This window comes from Galleria mellonella, unplaced genomic scaffold (genome assembly GCF_026898425.1).
Source record: "Galleria mellonella isolate WM207_F2 unplaced genomic scaffold, CSIRO_AGI_GalMel_v1 utg56, whole genome shotgun sequence".
NCBI classification, from domain to species: Eukaryota; Metazoa; Arthropoda; class Insecta; order Lepidoptera; family Pyralidae; genus Galleria; species Galleria mellonella.
This window is the reverse complement of record NW_026442117.1, coordinates 309,197-325,765: the sequence shown is the minus strand read 5'-3', so window position 1 is coordinate 325,765 and position 16,569 is coordinate 309,197. Positions and strand designations below refer to the sequence as shown.

At 36.5% G+C, this 16,569-nt stretch overlaps 1 long non-coding RNA gene across 2 annotated transcripts in view; it reads left to right on the top strand.

Annotated features, from left to right (window-relative positions):
- Window positions 1-16,569, top strand: part of LOC116413701 (uncharacterized) — an 80,694-nt gene that overhangs the window by 36,387 nt on the left and 27,738 nt on the right. The window contains exons 1-4 of one of the 2 annotated variants that reach the window (XR_008253343.1): window positions 1,387-1,490; window positions 12,804-12,946; window positions 13,846-13,929; window positions 15,885-15,984. This is a non-coding gene — a long non-coding RNA (uncharacterized LOC116413701). Of the gene's footprint in view, window positions 1-1,386; window positions 1,491-12,803; window positions 12,947-13,845; window positions 13,930-15,884; window positions 15,985-16,569 lie in introns of those variants that run through there. The other variant, XR_008253342.1, reaches the window with a different exon arrangement.

Sequence of the window (16,569 nt, the reverse complement as noted above, 5' to 3'; positions counted from 1 at the left end):
TTTCCTTCGATAATACCAACTGAAATAAAGGAACTTTGAAGCAATGTTTGCTTTGGGCGGAATTCGTTTATGTACTAATGAATTACTTAACATATTTACAATTTGCGAGGTACTAGCAACTGTTTGCTACTCAGCCCTCCTGTTATGTAGTTTTAGTATGTACCATTCACTGTATATTCTTATATCTTTATTATACTAGCTGTTGCTATGATTTTGTCCGCATAATTAGCGAATATGTAGTGGCATATAAATAGTGGTCTATGTTATTTTTTTTATACAACTTAGAATGGCAAACAAGCTGACGTTCCACCTGATGGAAAGTGGTAACCGTCGCCCATAGACATGAGCAGCACCATGGACATAACAGACTATATACTGTTTCGCCCGTGATACCCCCCATGTGTTGCCATTCCTGAGGACTTAGGTGTTATTCCTCTGCACCCAGTAAATTCACGTCATATCCTACCCTTCAAACCGAAACACAGCCATGCAAACACAACTGCTTCACGGTTGAAACACGAATGGGACAGAAGTACCCAAGCAATCGACTTTCCTCTATGCCAAATATGTTGGTTAAGCTCAGTCAATATTTATAGCTATGAAAAAATTCTTGAATTACAAACTGATTTCTTTAACTGTAATAAATTGTCATCCAACATTTCTAAGTTAGTGCTAATTTAGACCAGCCTCCCTGCCGAGGTTTTTCCAAGAGACTACAGCATGGGGATCTTCAAAAGGGGGGTAAAGAGGTTTCTTCAGGGTCGGCAACGCGCGCGTAATACCTCTGGTATTGCAGGCGTTCATAGGCTACGGTAACCGCTTACCATCAGGTGGGCCGTATGCTTGTTTGCCACCTCAGTGGTATAAAAAAAAAGCTTAGCACTGCGTCTGGCTTCCCTCAACGGATCCCCTTAATAACTTAATCCAACATTATTAATAGTGTAACGACTATAGTGGACTTATAGATACAACAAGAGATGATTCTAAACTTGTCACTAAATCATTTATACCACTTAGTATATCGTAGATAACGATCAACCTGTAGGTATGGGCACGTTACCGGTTTCGTAGCGTGTCAGCGAATCAAACGACATCGTCCCCGAGTGTCAGCTAAAAAGCGGTGTGAGCGCGTATTGCGCAAGACTGTACGCAAATGACGGGCCAATGGCGCTCCGCTGCGGTCCGTATGTAAATCTCACATATTCAAATCAGTTTAAAATGTAAAGGCGCATGCACGCGCCGAGACTTTCTATTGGAGCTCCGTATGCAAAGGGTTTGAGACACGTGCGACTTTAAAAAACAGGGTCGTGATTCACGCGAGGGCCGCAACCCTTCCGCAACCCTTTTTTATCTGCAGCTGTTTTAGTATTTGGTTTCAGGCACGCGTCGTGACGCGACGTTTGGACTTTTTTTTGGCGATCATCTCCACGTATGTGTGCGGTATAAAATGTGTTTTAAGTATCGGCGCGTGTTCATTATAAAAGTGGAAGGTGAGCACCTGGACTTACTTTGTGTCTTTATTGTGGTGACTAGCTCCGGTCCTGTTTGATATTTCTCTATTAATAATATTATTAATAGATACATATCAACTACTTTGCAACCACTAGTATGTACTAATGGTCGACTATTGGTCGAAATCCGACCATAACGTACATGCTTATATTGTAATAATGAATTTATTATGGTTATGTTTGACATTCAGTGAGACCATAGACAAACAATATCATGCCTATAGGCGACGGTTACCACTTTCCATCAGGTGGGCCGTCAGCTTGTTTGCCATTTTAAGTTGTATAAAAAAAATATTAATCTATTCTCAACTTGACCACAGACTTTAACAATAAACAAAAGAGTATATATGCATGTGTGCATGTGTCAAATACATGATAGTGTGTGTAATGTTTTTTTTTTATTGATTTAATGTGTTTTTTATATGCAATTAAAAAAAAAATAGCATTCTGCACTCCTTTTCTATATAGACTATAAGTGTGCGAAATTTCATACTCCTCCGTCCGCGCAATTTTCGTTAAAAGGGGTACAAAGTTTTTGCTTTACGTATTAATATATAGGTTTGTTGTAGTATTATAGGACATGTATTATTCACTGTAGTGGAGTAGGTTAAGTAGGGCTATCATCTGTCTAGATATGCTTGGATTTTATCGTTCCGTTCGACTTTATCATTCGGAATTTCATCAAAAAAATTTTTTTTTTCATTAATATAATAATAACGTTTATTTATTTATTTCACAACTTTTTTGAGTACAATGAAACATTTAAAATTATACCATAGATACATCAATGTTGTAGAGAACTGGTGCCTGAACTGGGTATCCAAAGAACCCGTATCACAAGGCACCAGGACCAAAACCAGAGGGAGACTTTGTACAAAAGTCGATTGCTTGGGTACCTCTGTCCCATTCGTGTTTCAACCGTGAAGCAGTTGTGTTTGCATGGCTGTGTTTCGGTTTGAAGGGTGGGATATGGCGGGAATTTACAGGGTACCTACAGAGGAATAACACCTGAGTCCTCAGGAGTGGCAACGCATGGGGGGTATCATGGGCGAAACAGTATACTCTGTTATGTCCACGATACTGCTCATGTCTATAGGCGACGGTTACCACTTTCCATCAGGTGGGCCGTCAGCTTGTTTGCCATTCTAAATTGTATAAAAAAAAACCAGGACGAAAAAAATTTGTTGTTAATAAGCGCTTAAACGATAGATATTATCCTGTCCATATTCTATTTTCTGCTTCTCCTAAAAACTTTACTATTATGAAGTGAACATTTTAAAGAGATATCATACAATTAACGTTGCCAAATAAGCTGACGGTTCACTTAAGAATAGTGGCATCGCAGGAAACTCAGAACATACAAAAAGAACAAGATAAAGAATATCCAAAAGTAACTAAACTATACAAAGAAAGAGAGAAATCGGTCCTATTTTATTTTTGTATTTTTTAGAGCAGTGTATTTATTATTTTTCAATCGACTTAAAAAACAATGAGGTTCTTAAATCGGTTAGTAAATTTTTTATTTTTGTTACTTCACAACTCCGTCATTTTTTCTTAACCGATTTGGAAAATTCATTTTTATCTGAAAGGATATGCTTACAGATTTGTCCTATAGAAATTTTATCAAAATAGGTCCAGTAATTTAGTTTTTTAATAAAAAAAAAATAGGTTTTTTTATATAACACGATCTTAATTATTTTTTTCATACCAAAAATGCTGGCTTGTATTATTTTTCATGTTTTTATTTGGTAACTCAGGCGTCGGTACTTTCGGCAGGCGTTATAAACAAAGTTCTATGTCACTATCGTATCATAACATTGACACATGTTGGGTAGATGGGGCGTCACGGGCGCGGCCTGCAAACAATTTGCCCAGCGGTGGTGGTAGATAGTCGCTGGCAATCAACTAATGCGCAATATAGCCCTATCATATTTCCCTGTTGCGAAGAAGGTAACCTGCCCCGAGCTGAGGTGTCTGTGCTGTCCTATTGGTAGCTATGTACATAACTTTGTATCTATTAACCCTCGTTTTATGGCATTTTTATGTCCTCAGAAATGGTAGGTTATTTATTTTTATGTGAATAACGTAAATGGAATACTGTTTAGCTCACTGCCGTTAAATTTTTTTACTTTGTTTATCAAATAGGTATTCTTTTATCAAAAAATGAAAATGCAAATAGCAAATGTTACATTACATTAAAATAATAATTATGTTACATTACAATACATTTAATAAATTACCAAATACGTATACGCTAATACGGAAACGGACTTTAATTTTTCATTGAAAAAAATTCTAAGAGTTTCTCCGTAAACGGAATACTGTTTAGCTCAATGTCATATAATTTTTTTACTTTGTTTATCAAATAGGTATTTTTTTGATAAAAAAGCAAATGTTACATTACATTACAATAATAATTATGTTACATTACAATACATTCAATAAATTACCAAATACGTATACGCTGATATGAAAAGAATGAAATTAATTAACTTTTTCAGTATGATTTTTTCATTGAAAAAAGTATAAAGTTATTTTCTAAACAACTCAAACCTTCGTCTATTTAAAGAACAGTGGGGAATCTAAGATTTTCTCCATAAAAAAACGGCCATATTTTAATTACTATAAGGCGTAAGAGTAACCCAAGCGATTAAAAAAATAATTGTCTACTTAGTATTTTTAAAGATATCTGACAAGTGAAATTTACACCAAAAGTTCTGTTGATTTATTTTCATTTATTTATTTATACGGGAAAGCCAGGGTTACACTAGTATAAATAGAAATAGTCTAAGATTACAAACTAAGCCACTAATGTTATCACAAATACATAATAACAAAATAGATTAGCGGTACTGCACATGAAGCAGGAGTGAACAAAAAAAAAAAAAGAAATTAAACAATAAAAAATGAATAAAAAAAAAAGTAAAAAAACTAAATGTCTACTACATTTAGATTTTTATTTGCTAGCTTTTTTATTAGCTTTATTTCTTTATTTAACTTTTTATTGCACCATAAACAAATATATATATATATATATATATATATATATATATATATATATATATATATATATATATATATATATATATATATATATATATATATATATATATATATATATATATATATATATATATAATGACAAGTGAATAATTCAAGTGAAATATAGTAACATAAATACATTGAAATATACACATAAAGGTACAAAAGGCGGTCTTATCGCTAGGGCAAAAGGAGAACAGATAGAAGTGGGTAGGTGGCGCAAGAGTAAATTAATAATTTTTCTTGCATAAAATACAAAAACCTGTATTGCACAAAAATATCAAATACATATAATTTATTAAACTACTTACTGTAACAATATGTTTATACATACAAAATACATAAACATACACATATGAATACATATATAGTACAGACAAGGAAATATGACGAATCTAATAAAAAATTACATAGGAATGGAAAAGAGCAACTACAGTGAAAGAAAAAGTCATGAAATTATGAAAACGTGGCCTTCTTATCAAACGATATTCTCCTTTTTTTTAAAAAAAAATTTTATTTATTCAATCAAGAATCACCTAGCCCTGTTTTAGTATATAGGACAGCACAATAACTCACAAATCAATTATGTAACCGACGTGTTTGTGAAGGCGTAGGTATCAGTAAATATTGGGGGTGTATCGCATCGGCTGTATATATTTACAATATCGCGGTATTAATCGTGGTTCATATTGGATGATAAATATCCGGAGTTATCACCACACCACCAGTGACAGCAGAAATTTAGATAGATTGATAATTTATTTACCAGAGGGAGACTTTGTACAAAAGTCGTTTGCTTTGGCACCTCTGTCCTATTCGTGTTTCTATCGTGAAGTAGTTGTGTTTGCATGGCTGTGTTTCGGTTTGAAGGGTGGGATATGGCAGTCGATTTACAGGGTACAGAGGAACACCTGAGTCCTCAGGAATGGCAACGCATGGGGGGTATCATGGCCGAAACAGTATACTCTGTTATGTCCATGGTACTGATCATGTCTATAGGCGACGGTTGCCACTTTCCATCAGGTGGGCCGTCAGATTGTTTGCTTATATATATATGTATGTATATTTATAATTTCTTTGCACTTAATATTTCCCTGTTGCTTAATTGGAGTCACAGTTCTTTGTAGAACAATTATATATTTTCGGGAAACCTAGGTGCCTTTTATGATTCAAGAGTTACTTTACTCGCTAGTCGGTCCCTGTCGTGTACACATTACGCGCGTGTTGTGGCGCGTACTGTGTACCAAACAACGACCGCAAACATCGGAAATGTCGCCCGTCCCGCTTTTTGGCCGACAAATAAGATACTACGCAAATATGCATTAGTTTTTTCCCATATTTGCTTTCACTTACGGTCTGTTTATCTGAAATATTTCTTCAGCCTCGTGTCGTGTTACAGGTTGGGCGCGCCTTCACTACCGATAAAATGGTCGGTTTCACCATTTTCTTCTCACTTTTCATGTTACATAATTGCTGCTCATCGCGAATTTTTTATAGTTTTTTTTTATACAACTTAGAATGGCAAACAAGCTGCTGGAAAATGGTAACCGTCGCCTATAGACATGAGCAGTACCATGGACATAACATATGCCTCTGTACCTAGTAAATTCACGCCATATCCCACCCTTTAAACCGACTTTCAAACTTTACCTCTTTTTACCCTTATTAAAGTCATTATAATATACTATAGTATATTGAGGAGCCTTTGTACTACATTATATTGTTCATCTTTGAAATAATCATACACAAAACTGGTCAAGGTAGGGTATTTTATTTATTTATTTATTCATTAGTACAAATATGTGTACATGGCGGACTTAATGCTAAAAGCATTCTCTCCCAGAATATTCAACCATAAGGAAGTGAGGGAATAATCGAATGCGGTACTACTAATTATTGATATACATACATACATACTAAAATTACATATATATAATACTATAGGCGACGGTTACCACTTTTCATCAGGTGGGCCGTCAGCTTGTTTGCCATTCTAAGTTGTATAAAAAAGAAATGAATTGCGTGTGAGTTAAATGAAAGACAAATTGTAAAAACTTGAATATAAACCGCGCCGTTACCACGAATTTTTTATACCACGAATATGGTAAACAAGCATACAGCCCGTCTGATGGTAAACGGTCACTGTAGCCTATGGATGCCCGCAACACTTCATGTGCGTCTTGTCGACCCTGAAGAAATCTTATAAACTTTTTTTTGAAGAAACCCATATTGTAGTCTCTAGGCAAAACCTTTTAACCAGGTATTAAAGTGAGGTTATTCAGTGACCATCCCAATTATTTATTCATATTGTTACGCAGGTGAAATCATGCCTCTATTGTCTGCTTGTGTATTACTAGGAGACTGTCATGTAAACGGAGCCCGCGTGTGGGGTGAGGGGCGCGGGGCGCGGGGCGCGGGGCGAGCGGGCAGCCGAGCCGGGGTGGCAACCCTTTCTTCCGAGGGGCAGCAACGCCATCCATCACCGGCGACTAGCGAAATGTATTTTAATCCACTGGCCCGCGCCGCCGGAGTGCTTCATGAAACGTGAAAAATGATCCCAGAGCGCACACACCGGCCGCGCTCCGTACAGCCGCGTCCGAGTTAACTGATCGCGTCTCTGTGTGCGCCAAATAGGATAGGGAACTTTCTACCGGCTTTATGTCCGAAAATGTCTAGGGAACCATTCACAAATTCAAAGAACAATTTTGTACTGCCCACACTGTATCATTCGAGGCGAAACTAGATAAGCGCGTCAAAACACGCCGGACTGGAACGGAATCGAAGTTAACTTAAAAAATACGTTTGATATCGTATCTTTAAAACATTTATGAGACATCTTGATCATTTTGTTGTTTGTCTAACTAAATCGATAGATAAATAGATAAAACGTTTATTAGGTACTGCAACCAGACACAATATGAATGCTATTCCATTAATCCTTACTGATATTAAATGTAAAAGCGAGTTTATTATCACTTGGTATTAATAGCTCAACACTGTAAAATTTGGTAGACATATACGTGTAGGATGGAGCAGGATATAGGCTGCTTTTTATCCTGGTCAATCAATCACGTGCACAAAATCTGGGTTAACACATAGAATAATTTTATATTAAATCACCTGGGAAAAGCCTGAGGATGCAGGCTTTCTTGCTTATAAAAAAATCACATATATAATGAAAAATATATGTTTGTATGTTGTAACAAATCATATATTGTTTATGGGTATCGCAGTGTATTTGCTGTGTAGTCCCGATATAGAATGGGCCACCACTTTCTTATGCGTGAGTGACGTAAGAGGCGACTAAGATAAATAAATGGTCGAGGGATGGGTAGCAGCGTTCCTCTTAAAACATGACCAAAGCCAAATAATTAAGTATTATTGTATTTCCGAACCGATACGACAACATAACCTTCAAGAAAAGAGTATATTCCTTTTTAAAAGGCCGGCAGCACACCTGCAATGCCGCTGGTGTTGTGGGTGATCATGGGCGGCGGTAGTCACTTACCATCAGGTGAGCCGCATGCTCGTTTGCCCCCTGTGTTGTAAAAAAAAAAAAAATAAGGTTGTCAATCCGCCTGCCAAACGGGCATCTACTGGCAAAATCCCTCCAACGATAAACTGCCATCAGGAACAGCCTACAGCCATCATGGGGGAGGCCTATGTTCAGCAGTGGACAGATAATGGCTCAGTGTAACTCATCCTTATGTAGTGCATCGACGAACCCATTTAGATCTTTAGAATAAAACAATAATTTGTACAAAAAAATTGAAGAGTTCTTGATTTGCCAAATATTAACAGTGAAGTTTAAGCTCTCGTATTAGGATTCTCTTCAGGGAATGTCCCACTAATGAAATTGATTACTTATTCCAAAGAAACACGAGCCGACATTTGAAATCTCCTATATTAACACCTTTTTCGGGAACCACATTTATACTGGTGGAGAAATCTTTTAGATGCTTGCTAAATATTACTGTTCCACTCTGCATAATTGGTGTCAAGTGTTCAACGTTAAAACATTCAAGGGTGGCGGAACATGTTGAACGGCGGCGATCGGTCCCGCGAGGCGTTCATGGGTGCGATACCCATGCTCCGCGGCGCTCCGTATGCCTCGGCCCCGGCGGCCACCATCAATCATACACAAATTGTTGCGCGCCGGGAGCCGACATGTCGCCCTCGCCCGCGCCGTCACATGTGCAGGCTCCAATTGAGCCAGTCATGCTCGAGGCTTTTTGAGAAATGCCTCGGAAAATGCTTTATTCAACGATATCTATGAACCTTTACGCATTGGCTGGAAGTTAATTTATGAATACAGTGATTAATGGTTCACATGCTCGGCTCGCGCGCGCCCTGCCAGGAATTTGTGGAATTAAATTTTTATCGACAAATGAAACTGGTTGAGTTTTCGATAAGGAATAATAATTTTTACTTTTAATCTCACTGTTCAAGTGTTTAGGTGTAACACGGAAGTGTACTACAATATTATTGCCACGTAAAGCAGTTGTGTTTGCATGGCTGTGTTTCGGTTTGATGGGTGGGATATGGCGTGAATTTACTGGGTACGGAGGAATAACACCTGAGTCCTCAGGAATGGCAACGCATGGGGGGTATCATGGGCGAAACAGTACACTCTGTTATGTCCATGGTACTGCTCATGTCTATAAGCGACGGTTACCACTTTCCATCAGGTGGGCCGTCAGCTTGTATGCCATTCTAAGTTGTATAAAAAAAACCTTTCAGTTAAATTGTTGTAATTAATGTGAAATGGTTTATACCACTAAATACATAGATAAACCTATGTTTAGATATATAATCTATACGATTATGTAATGGAAAAATATATTAAACTTAACAAAACATGCGTATCTAGGTGAAAAAATAGGCACAATATCTCCTGTTGATATTACCTGAATCTTTGGTTACTAATAATAATACAAGCTTCTTAATATATAATACATACTAGAAGGAGACTTTGTACAAAATTCGTTTGCTTGGGCACCTCTGTCCCATTCGTGTTTCTACCGTGAAGCAGTTGTATTTGCATGGCTGTGCTTCGGTTTAAAGCTTGGGATATGGCAATGAATTTACATGGTATAGAGGAATAACACCTGAGTCCTCAGGATTGGCAACGCATGGGAGGTATCATGGGCAAAACAGTATACTCTGTTATGTCTATGGTACTGCTCATGTCTATAGGCGACGGTTGCCACTTTCCATCAGGTGGGCCGTCAGCTTATTTGCCATTTTAAGATGCATAAAAAAAACTAGGTCGTGGAACTTCTGCTAATAATAATAGTAGTCAATATTGGGGGGAAAGGGATTGTTAGTACTGGAGACTGAGTATCCCATTGCTAACAATATACCCAACCAAATCGACCTCCTCGCGGTTCCCCCTGGAAACTATCATGGTTAATTCTTGATGAATGCATCATGATGGGCTAACTGGCCTGTTTTCATTCTCATCTATCACCCTTCACTGGTGCTCCGCCAGCGTATCCCGTTGGCGCAGGCGGGGTTACCATACCATTTTCACCCAGCAAAAAAAAAAGTATTCAATATTTGAGTGTTGGCAGTCGCACGCATACTAATGGTGGCGGAATTAAACAAAATAATTTTAACAAAATAAATAAATAAATAAATAAATAAATAAATAATCAATCAAATAACCGGTGACGTATTTTTGACGGAAAGTAATGGAATGTACATTGGTACCTATTATTATTTTATATCTCAATACAAGTACGAGCGGGCGGCGCTGTCGTACATAGTCGTTACAGCATAATTTTATTGAATGTTTTATTGCGGCGTTTTGGGCGACTCTCCCAGATTACTAAAACATCTGTCCCGGAAAATTCACTCTCGAACCGTTTATCGCGTCTTCGAGGGTAGATAGAGAAAAAACTGCAATAACGCGGTGTCATAACAAAGACGCCGCCACCGGCCGATAATACTATGATTAATACCCGGCGTTATCTTGAGAGTGCAGGCCTCGCCCGCCCCAAGGAAACCGCACACCGTGCCGCTCACCAAAAGACTTAAGAGCCCTATTTGCTTGTTGCATATTACACTTTGTGCTCCAACAAATAGAGTACACAGTCGCTGTCCATTGGGATTGTTTAAGGTATTCTCTAGAGCCGGCACAAGAGTTACGGATTTCGCATAATGCATATTATATTCGTGCGGGGAGGGTCAGAGGGTGCTCGCCGCGAGGAGGTCGCGGCGGGGGGGCGCGGCCGGGGCGGGGGAGGGCCGCGTGACCGCACGTCTTTTGCACGCGACAAGCTCTCAACATTTTTTTATTATTATTGCGCTTCGATGGAATTTATTCCAGCAAGGGTCGGTAATAGAATAGCGGGCACGCTCGTTTGGCCGTAATAGTGATTTTGAATATGATTTTTAAATCATATAATGGAGTGGTACACGCCTTTTAGGAGTTATTTTAAGGGGAGGCCGCCAGTGTAGCCGTGCAACGTAATACGCGGAGATGATAATTTTTAAAAGAAGTATATCGGCCGGACCGTCGGCGATACAATTACTGACCGCAATTAATTTCGCGGGCCGTTGCCTCGAATTAAACAAACGATTAATAGTGGAACAATAAGCGATGTTAATCTTAGCTTTCAGTAGCAGGTGTAGCGGGCGATATTGGCTCGTGGGGCGCATTATCAATTAATTGCTGGGCTAATATGAGAAATATCATCGTAGTGCAGCGGCCTCTCGACGTGATTATACCGTGAGCTGTTCCTCCTCCGCGTACGCCGCCCCCTCCCTCCGCCCGCCCAACGCCAGCATCGCCACCCTAGTCTTCGTGCTGTCATATGCACTTATGTTTATGTAAATATATTACACGTTCTAGTATTAATAATATTATAATATTTTGTTACTGAATTAAGTAAAACATTGTGCAATTAAAATCATTATTACCGACTATAATAGAAAAGCGGGTAATGTGTTTCGTATGTGTATAGTGTAACGTGTACCTTAAATGTGTCAAATGATGTATCGCTGTCTCATTCATTAAAACCTTAATCAAATTTAATATTAATCTTGCATGTATGTAATTAAGTTTTTAAATATTTTTTGTTCACATATTATTAACCTTTATAATATGTATCATTTACTGAAGGAAGAATAAATGTACTATAAAGAGAATAATATAATAATAATAACTATGAAGAGATTTCATTCATTCTTTCATTTATCCATTCATTATCATATCAGTTGTTTCTTGTCCACTGCTGAATATAGATCTCCCCCATAAAGAGGGGGGGGGGGGGGTTTGTTTGTTTGTAGTTGTTTATTACCGTCACTACTATCTTTATAATTACTTACGACATCCCAGCAGTGGGCACAGATTACTGGCATAAGAGAACATTATTAAATATCACATTAATCAGGCGAGATTTGGTGTAAAGTTTAATTTTGAGGTTTCCTTATCTTGTACTTGTTACTGTAGGTAGTTTTTATTCTTAACTCTGTAGTCACATCTTACGACACCTTGCTATTTTTTTAATGGGCGATAATGTCATTTTAACCCTGCTTGCGCTATCGGTATACACTGGCGAGGCACCAGTGAGAAATGACAGATGAGGATGAAAGCAGGTCAGTTAGCCCATCCTGTCGCATCCAACTAGAATTTACCACGATGGTTTCCAGGGGGAACCACGTGGTAGTCGACCTGACAGGGTATATTGCTAGTAATGGGGCTATTTGGCTCCATTACTATCAATCCCTTTCCCCCACACCCTGCTATTAAACAGGAGTGTTGGGATACTGAATTCTCAATTCGTCGCCACTTTAGATTATATAGATAGAAAATCGAGTCACAAAAGCGGGTCAACTTTTTGTCAGCTAATTGTCAAATTAGCTGCCTCGTTTTTTTATCAGTGTTCTATATACTTAAAACAATGTATTTTGACGTATTGTTTAATAAATAAAATAAGTATTTACGCATTAAAAAGATACAGAAATTATAAGACAAAGTAAATATAGAAGTTATAATGGAATCACTCATAATTGTATGAAAAAATTGATCCGCTTTTCTCGAAGCATTTGTATGGAGACACTCTATCTATATAATCTAAGGTATCGATATATGTTTGTATATGTAAGATCACAACATACTTTATTTTTTTTTAATAATTATTTTTAATTTTAGTTTAAAATTTTTTGAGACATAAAATTACGGCTTGGAAATAAAACTAATTTGTAAGTTAAGAAACAATATTGTAAATACATATTTGTTCTCAGGGACGTGCGCAACGAGCTGCATGCTGTCTACAAGGAACTTCCTATCAGATACAGCGGTCAGATGTCGAACGCAAGATAATAAACGTTTCAAATGACAAGTGTTTTAAAAACTGGAGCTCCCCTACTCAATTACTGTGTAGTCAGTAAGTAGTTTTTTTTCTTTCGCTTAATTATTTGTTTTAGCAATAAATTCATTATTATGTTACCCTGTTATTGACAAGAATGTGTAGAGTTATTTATATTAGAAGTAAACTGCCGCATTTTTATTTTACTTATTATTATTTCTATTTTACGTAAATGTAAAGCAAAATTTCATGAAAGACTATTTAAAATAAGTAATTGTTAAGACAGTATTCCATACTGCGTACCTGATGAACAAGAAATTTATATATATATATATATATATATATATATATATATATATATATATAATGATTTTAATTGGTATATTATTAATTAATATTTGTATAATGTAATATAATGTAAAAATTATTAATAATTAAAATTAAATTGTTATAGTAATGAATGGAAATTATAGGTATATCTGATATAAAAAGATTTACTATTATTATCATAAAACTCCTAGATTTTAACTGTAACTCTGTCCGAGTAACTGAAATATGTTTTAATTGCATGAGTTAATGACTAGGACTGTATTCCACAAAGCGATTTCAATCCTGGCAAAACGATTTTGATTTAAAAATCGAACTACTGAATCGGTTTTCATAATATTTCTGTGAAACGAATTTGTAAGTATATACTTTCAGACAAAAAAATTTAATTTAAATTTTCAAAAATTTCAAATTTCAAAATAAAAAGAAAAAAAGAGTTATTAGGTAAGAAACATAATAAAAGAAAAATACAACCGAATCGGGAACTTTCTTTTTTTTTGAAGTCGCTTGAAAAGAGGGCTATTTCCTAGTCTATCCCAAATATTACGCGTTTGGAAAATTTCATGATATCACAGATTTGTCTTTTTTAATATTTCCACATCAAACACTAATAAAATAATTTTATAAATGTAAATAAATGTCATTTTTAGACGAGATAACGCCGCGAAAAATTCGTGAGCGGAAACAGAACAACTCCAGTGCCTAGATTTTAACTTGAGAAGCAAATTAAGCAGGTAATATTTATCTTTTAAACTCAGTAAATAAGTAAAACCTTAAAGGCAAAACATGGGTCGCCTGGCCGTGTGATCCCGGTATAGAAAAGGCCTTTCCCGTGGGTGTCATAAGAAGCAACCAAGGGAACTTAATGCTAGAGGGATGGGCAGCAGCGTCTCTCTTAAAATATCTCTAAAAGCTTAACTGTAGTTACTTACGCGTTTGCCAAGCGTGGCAACTACTGGCAAAATTTATTGGGTAGGTTTATGTTCAGCAGTGGACGATTAACGGCTGAAATGATGATCAATGATGATTTTTTTATACAACTTAGAATAGCAAACGTGCTGACGACCTGATGGAAAGTGGCAACCGTCGCCTATATACATGAGCAGTACTATGGAAATAACAGAGTATATTGTTTCACCCATGATAACCCCCATGCGTTGCCATTCCTGAGGACTTAGGTGTTATTTCTCTGTACTCTGTAAATTCACGTGATATCCCACCCATTAAACTGAAACACAGCCATGCAAACACAACTGCTTTACGGTTGAAACACGAATAGGACAGAGGTACCGAAGCAAACGACTTTTGTACAAAGTCTCCCTCTGATTAAATCATTTCTCGACTATTCCTGCTGTTGGGATCAGGAAAGATATTTAATATAAAGAATTTAAGATTTGCTACCTAGATTTAGTTCTTTTTTATTTTCTATGCTTTAAAAATGATTCAGATCCATAATATTCTATAGTAACTACTAGAGTAATTTTAATTTTCTTTCTATAGTTTTATAAATGACAAAGTTTAATATTACCATGACTTGAGATGCATGGGGGAAGATCGTGCTTTGATTACTAGGCGTTAGACAGTAGGGTAGGATATTCGCGTTGACAAAGTTCTTTATCACACTTAGTCAAGTTGCCACAAAGTTTAACTTATCATTCGCTTCATCCTCCTTCCATCCCTTCTGTCCCCTCGGCGAGGACTTTAACAGACGCCTGATAAAGCCACCTACTGATGAAGGTGCGAGGGACACTCCTTACAAGTTTAGTCTTATTGTTTGTTGTTTTGGAAATTTAGCGAAATTCTCTTTAGTTAATTTTAAACATTTGCGTTTTTATTTATATTTAATAAAACATTATTAATATAGGGCAATAAAATTAGTTATAAATATAGGTTTTTTTTATACAACTTAGAATGGCAAACAAGCTGACGGTCCACCTGATGGAAAGTGGTAACCGTCACCTATAGACATGAGCAGTACCATGCACATAACAGAGTATACTGTATTACCTACCATTTGTTGTAAGTGGTATCACATTGAATGCCAAAAAGTAATTTTATATAAGTGATAATACTAGTATTTTCCCCGTTACTTTGTATGCGTGGATTTAAGAAGTAGGAAGATTTAATAGATTACTTCTAAATGATGTATTAAGTTAAATGTATACCAATTTTTAAATTAGACTTTAGGAGTACAACTATAGCAACCGCTTCCAATTTTGTACGGTAGCTTTTGCATGATGCCGGTACAAAAATGCAGTTACACAGACAGACATACAATCTAAACACTTTTTTGGCTTCTAATGCTCTTATTAAGATCCCTTTTTTAAATATTTTGCACAAAAATATTTCATTAAGTTAGAATATTAGTAACATAATCCAGAGGGAGACTTTGTACAAAAGTCGTTTGCTTTGGCACCTCTGTCTCGTTCGTGTTTCCACCGTGAAGCAGTTGTGTTTGCATGACTGTATTTCACTTCGAAGGGTGGGATGTGGCAGTGAATTTACAGGGTACAGAGAAATAACACTTGAGTCCTCAGGAATGGCAACGCATGGAGGGTATTATAGGCGAAACAGTATACTCTGTTATGTCCATGAGACTGCTCATGTCTATAGGCGACGGTTACCACTTTCCATCAGGTGGGCCGTCAGCTTGTTTGCCATTCTAAGTCGCATAATGTGATATTTACAGCATTGAGTGCTCGCTACGTCTACGTGCTCGTAGCTCGCCCGCCCGGCCTACCTGTCATTCGTTGCAGGTTACCACGCTATGCTCTACGCACACTATGCAGGTAAACCCACCAGGCCTTTTGTATTGAAATTTAATTAATAGGTAAATGGAAATGATTTTAATAAGCATAATACATCTAAATTGTTAATGTAATATGGTTTTAGTACACTTCAAATATTATGTATTTTTCATTTTTCAAAATTGATTTGACAGCTTGTTTTTTGTATACGTTTTGCGATGTTTTTTTATTATTTTTGTACCTATTTCGATGACTCTTTTACCAATCTATTTCTGTATAGGTTGATATGAATTTGGTCATAATAGGAGCTTTTTTTTTATGAAACATAACCTTTATATTTTTGTGTTCTAACATTTGCTACGGGATTGTATTATGTATTCGCATATTCATGTTATAATGCTCACTTAATTTGCATGCACCTTTTAGTAATCCTATTATCTGATTTTGTATCTTAGTTTGATAATATTTTTGATGTGATTACTAACTTAACACTAATAACTTAAGTTCACTTTTGATATTTAACTTAATTTCTGATAAAATCCATTTGCTATAAGTAATTTAATACTTTTACCCATCAGAATAGTGTAGTACCTAATAGTCGAAATAGGGGAGAAAGGGATTGTTAGT